Source organism: Porites lutea, chromosome 3 (genome assembly GCF_958299795.1).
Source record: "Porites lutea chromosome 3, jaPorLute2.1, whole genome shotgun sequence".
In the NCBI taxonomy this organism is placed as follows: Eukaryota; Metazoa; Cnidaria; class Anthozoa; order Scleractinia; family Poritidae; genus Porites; species Porites lutea.
Genome location: NC_133203.1, coordinates 48,146,626 through 48,152,890, shown reverse-complemented (window position 1 = coordinate 48,152,890; position 6,265 = coordinate 48,146,626). Strand labels below are relative to the sequence as shown.

General features: G+C 36.9%; 1 protein-coding gene across 1 annotated transcript in view; it reads left to right on the top strand.

Annotated features, from left to right (window-relative positions):
- The first annotated feature begins 1,020 nt into the window (after positions 1-1,020).
- LOC140929847 (uncharacterized) overlaps positions 1,021-6,265 on the top strand; it is a 34,188-nt gene continuing 28,943 nt past the window's right edge. The window contains exon 1 of the mRNA XM_073379545.1: positions 1,021-1,162. The gene's annotated coding sequence lies outside the window, so the exon portion shown is untranslated. The remainder of the gene's footprint in view (positions 1,163-6,265) is intronic.

Genomic DNA, 6,265 nt, shown 5'->3' with positions numbered 1-6,265 from the left:
AAAAGTAAGAGAGATTTTTCCGGTGTATCATTAATAATAGCTAATAAAAGTTAAATTCCCTTTCTGAAGAGCTTTTGAAGTATCTGAATCCAAAAATCAATCTCTCGACACCCGATCCCACAAGCAATACCGAAATAATTCACTAAGTAATAGTGTAAATGTGAAGCTTTTTAATCGTTTAACTTCGTTTGACAATCACATTTTCTCATATGCCGTCCACATTTAGTTGCTGAAGTCGCCCTACAGAACTTGAAAGGTGAGGTTGGGCTTGCCTAAACCATTATAACGTCATGAAATTTAAATAATTCAATGTTAATTAAACAATTTCAAAACTTAAGAAGTGATGTATATTTACTGGTTCTGCATTAAAGTAAAAAAAAAAGCTCATCGCTTTGAGTCTTCGAAGGAATATTTTGCCATACATATAATTAAAAGTATTAGGCACTTTTAGGTTAGACAAGTAGGCACAACTTGCATTGAGTCACTGGAATACAAGTTACTTTTTTAATTTATTAATCTAAATCGCTTATCGCACTAATCTAACCGTAACGTTTATTTATGCGCTATTCCGGCCGCAACAGGAAAAAGTTATAATTTCGGATGGTACAGTAAGCTGCGACAATATCCCAAAGTCGTGACCAGTACTTGTTTTTGCCGCGTATCGTGTTTTCGGTGTCGGATCTAAAAGTCGCTAAAGTAAACTGAACAAAAGCAAAACAAATAAAATGGAATATGAAAAAAATAACAATAATAAAAAAAACAGCGGCATTCAAGCTTAGGGAAGGTTCGCCTACTCAACAAAAATTACATCAAAATATACTTTTCTTTATCTTATAAGTGCTTCAAGAAACGATAAAAGCTAATGAATCACTCTAAAAAGAAATACCACTTTTACTTAACCTTTGAACCAGTAATAACCACAAAACCCAGGTGATATAAAAATCATGGTGTAAAAGCTTTTTCTGCAAAATACGAAAGTTATAATGGAAATAGCCATCAGTCAATCAGTCTTGTACTTTTCACCAGTTACGCGGGACTGACCTCCTGAAAGAAAAAGGAATTATTATTAGTGCAAGGAGGATAATACAGTTTCTCTGTCGTAGTGAATGCCCAGAAAAAATTCCATCTGCATCACCCCAAAAAACTGAAAAACATCTTCAAGGTAAGAACTTCCCCAATCAAACACGGTAAGCTCTTCCTCAATAAGTTTATTCTTCTATATTTTGTCAACTGACGGTTTGCATGTTGTGTTCAAATACCGAAAACCATACCAAGTTCGAAAAACATTTTAGTGCCGACTTGGACTGGCGGAAACTTCTGATATTCGAATGGCTGTTTTACGTAAAAGCGCCATCCTTGTCCGTGCCATAAAAATAAATACAATCTGAGGATTATTAGGATATGACCCAAGTTATTTACGATAACTGCAGGAATTTCACTGTAAGCTGATCAGTTTTCTAAGTTTGCAGCGCGCGTCATGACGGTGGCCGTGAAAAGTTTCTGCGGTAAAATGAATGTTTAGAAGAGGTCGATCGAAGAGAAAGTTTTACAACAACCTCGGCAAGGAGATTTCCTGGCCTTTAGGAATTTTGTTTTGGAAGTTTATTTTAGTTGAAGTTTGAATAAATAATAATCTGAACAAAATATATGGGTGCGAATTATGCCGTTGGTCGAAACAACTGTTGCAGTTTTTCTTTTTTAATTGAAATACGGATTATGCTTTCTTAAAAAAAAATACGGCGATTAATTTTGAATCCGATGCGTCTTCACTCCGAATCGGTTCATTCCAGAAGGATTTGTTATGCTTTATGACCGTGTGTTTCTTTTGGCGCGAAACCGTAAAACTGCACCTGGCAAGCGGTTTTCCATAAAGATTCGCGACCAGTCCCACGCGAAGGGTTCGCGCCATCAATTAATGCTGGCACGCTAAAGATTATTTTTAAGTTGTTGTTCGTTATTTCGTCTTTCGGGCTTTCGTTTTCGTTTTCTTTATCATTTCGAAAACAGGGTTACTCGTTTCTACTGCTAAAAGGGGTCTATACAACCTTCTTATTTGGTTTTTATCGACATCTTTTCCATGTTTGTTATAAAGCAGTGTAACAAGTCTTACTCATTAGACTGCAAACTCTCTCTCACTTTTTCTTCATGCAGATTTAGTGAGGGAAGCGCACTCGCTCGATGAGGTCATTTTCGTGTCTCTAACGTTTCGCTCGAAAGTCTTTGAAACGGTACTGTCCTGGGGGTAGGAGGTGGGGCAAATCACGCTACCGCCACCGCTACATACTACGCAGGCTAGGCGTATGTCGGGGGGGGCATGGTAACAGGTCAAATTGAACCATGCATAACACACAAAGGTCATATTATTCTGATGGAATAAAAGCAAATGCAATTGTCTTTTGAGACGAAAATTGTTATATCAATTCTCTTTGAAAGGGTATATACTCAACTAATTTAGTTTTTATATGGTATAATCAAATTTATCGTAAAAAAAGGAACAATCAATCTCATACTCACATCTAATAGCAGATATGAAGAACACCGTGGAATTTCTAACTGCCCGGCGCACCAGAATTGAAGTTCAAGATCCGTACCTCGGAACTGGGAAATTCCCAGACTCTGACAATCCATAGGCATTTATAATTCGTGATTTAAACAACTTTATATTTCCAGACACTCCCTAGATTTGACGATCAATCTTGAAAAAGCTTAATATAAAGCATCTAAAAGTAACTTAACCCGCTCACAGCTCAAGCAAGGCCACCATATTTTGACACAACAATAGAACGCTTGTTTCCTACCACGTGATCGCACTGCGCGAGTCGGGATCCAGTTATACGTGTCAGAGAAGGTCATAGTGCAGAGGCAGAAGTATAAAAAAAAATGTACTGTTAGTATCTTTGTCGTAATCACTAAATCAAAAGGAGGATAACGATATGATGGAGATTCTTGAGCGTTGGTTCTTCATGCTACAAATATCGAGAGGTTAGATCTTAACTTGCACCTTTTACTTGATATAATTTAATTTAGGGCTTTAAAAATTTTGTTGTCGACGGTATAGGGCTCTCCGCGGTTAACGGCGCGTCTGGGTCAAAATATTGAAAAATGTGATTATACGTACTGTAGTTAATGGACAATTTTAATTCCAATTTTGAAGTTACAAAACTTAGGAATTGTTAAATAATTGTAATTATAATATATGCTGTGCGAAGCAATTCGCAGTGAGATCGATGGTGACCATATGGGCACTGTCGAATGTTGTCGAAGATTGATCTTTATGATCACGCTGCCAGGGGGCGAAGTAAACCCCTCGATAATGGACTCATTACGCATGCAGTTGAGAGATTAAGGTTATGAAAATATCAGATCCACAAATACATGGCAGCCTATTTTGTAGAAATTCTTCCGACCTTAAAAAAGGTAAACTTATATTTTTTTTTTTTAGTTCGACACAATAAAGTCAAGGTAAATTTTTAAAAGAAAAGTTAACCGAGGCTTACATTACCAAGACAGTATGAATATAATATGTCAAGTGCAAAAGCCATAGTTAAGCAGAATGACGGAGAATAAGCTTTCTAGAAACTGGATTCTAGCGTCAGCTAAACATACATGTCCCCGAGCCGGATTTTCTGTCGTGTGCAATTCACTTATGGAAGCTCTTGCAGATTCCCGGGGATTCTCGGATATTTTCCCGAATTTCATGTTGTCCAAAGATTTCATAGGAAGTCACGATAAATCCTGAGAATTCTTGGAAATAGTTTTCATGGCTAAGTTTACGGTTCGTTTATTTTAATTGTTTGCATTTATGGTATACGATTGTATCTCTTATCGATGGCTTATCGCAGATCCTTATCAGGTGATAGTGTCGATTTTCTGGGTGGGGTTATTAACCCACGAAGGCAGGTGATTGGCATCGTTTGAACAATAGCATTGCTAATTTTTTTTAGAAGCTGTTTCTTCAGGGGTCCGTTGTTGTTTTTACTGTTGTTTTTGTTTGTTTGTTGTTGTTGTTTTTTTTCAATAACCGCGTTATAATAGACTGTTAGAAAATATACTTTGTTTAGATATTAAACTTTGAACTGATTTTTGAAAGTGTTTGTTTCCGACCAGATCCGTTGATTAGTGTGAAAGACTGTGGTTGGTTGACGATTTTCGTGGTTCTCATCGCCATTATAAAGCTAAGTTAGATTTTATTCGCTAAAACTTGGAGCTAATATCGTCAGTTATCGTCTAGTTGATTATTTCTTATCACTTAACTCGTGCGGTTCTTGGTATCAATACTGTATAGAGAAATCGAAAACCAGTCACGAGGAATTGGTGGTATATATATCATGAATTAAATTGAATGCCGAGTTATTGAACATTTTATTAATTCAAGCTTTCTTGGGCTATGCTCACACTTTATAGAATAACCAAGATAGTACGCGCGTTTTGATTGGTTAAAAACCTATGCTTTTGATTGTGCCGGTAAACTCATAGAAACGACCCCGTTTTACTTAAGGTTAATAACCCACGCGGGATGCTGGGAGAACACGAGAAAAGTTAAATATGTTTTAAATATCGGATTCGCTATTTTTCCTTCGTCCCTTTCCGCGCGCGCCTCAACCTACTAACCCCCAATCTTCTCTCACCCCCAAAACACATAAATCTAGCGACTGGGTACGAGTCTGATAAAGAAAGGTAATTTCGGTGAGAGTCTGTAACGGAGCAAAGCTGCGCAGGTCTCTATAGTGGAGAGTCACATATCGGATAGGTGTTCATACTATGTAGCAGATAGCTTATCGTGTCGACACAAAATCTATCTGGTATGGTGTGACCACAGCCGCTTTCATTTTTTCGCGGTGCGTGATGATAACTTACAGGCAAAATGAAATTATATCAGTGTGAAGATTAAAAAGGGTGCTAAAAATAAATATTAAATGTACTCAAATCCATAAATAGTAAAATGGTGACGAGCTGAGGCTTCACAGTTCATAAATATGTAACAAATTATCATTCGTTTGCGTCAAGAAACCGTTGAGATATATCACTTAATCAGTTGTTTTGAACATTATTTTCTAAAAGTAAGCCACGGACCATTTTAAATAACAATAACAACTGTTGTCACAGCGTTATAATTTCACTTCCTTTAAATTTAATTTGCTTGGTATAATAGCAGATACCTTGAATTGCAAAAAAATACCCGTGAAACAGTATCCAACAAAATAAGGAGACAATATTAACTACAAGTGGAAGTCGAAGTTTTGTAGTAATTATCACCCATACACTGGCAAACGCTGTAAAAGATAACTAAGATTTTGTGTTATCTTTGATACAAAAACAAAGTTTTAGTTGGGATAATACCAAGGCCTTTTCCGAGCTGTAAAAGAAAACGAAAAGTTTCCGACTCCCTGCGCGATACCATGGAACAAACGCGTTGCAAACCCTCGTGAAGTTCTTGGCGCGTCTGATGGCTTCTAAATATCCAAAGCATTAAACTAGGACACCTCGACGTGAGGTTGAAAGTTTGTTAGAAGTTTACGATTTGTTTTTTTTGTGTGCTTTTGGTTTCGGCAGACACTTTGGTCTGCAAAAAAAGGAGAAAACGTTCTTAATACATATGAGGGAAATCACTGACTCAAACGCTGACAAACTGAAAGGAGGCATCACGTACTCTATAAATTATCAAAGAACGCTTCTGTTGTTCTGGTTGGAGTTAGACTTTACCTGCGTTGCTTCCAGCTGGGACTCCAGCCGTTACCACTATCACAAAAATGCTTATCCAAGAAAGACCTATAAAAATTTTATTATTCACGTCAGCAGCGTTATTCTCAATCTAACCCAACTGGAAGTTTCATCTTATTTGCTGACAACATAACATTTTTCATGTGAACGAAGAGGTTTTTAGAGCCATACATCGTATACTTTCCTGTCCAGTTTATTCCCACTTGAGGTATAATTTCCAGAAGTATATTATTGGATAAAGGTACGTTTGATACGTAGTAATTTACTATATTCCAAAACCACGCGGTCCTAGCGCAGTTCACTAAACTTAAAGAGTTGTTACACCACAGAATCGAAGTTTAAAAACGCACAATTCAACACGGTAGGCCGGTTTTATATAGGAGAGTGAAGAAAGTATAGAAAGTACCAGAAGCTGAATCGCAAATGGACTTTTTTTGAAGTTTTAAGTGTATATAATATTATTTTTTAGAAGTACTAACATTTCACAGGGGTTTCATGACTTATTGTGCTAATTTTGTTCTATTAATTCCAGGCGGGTGATACG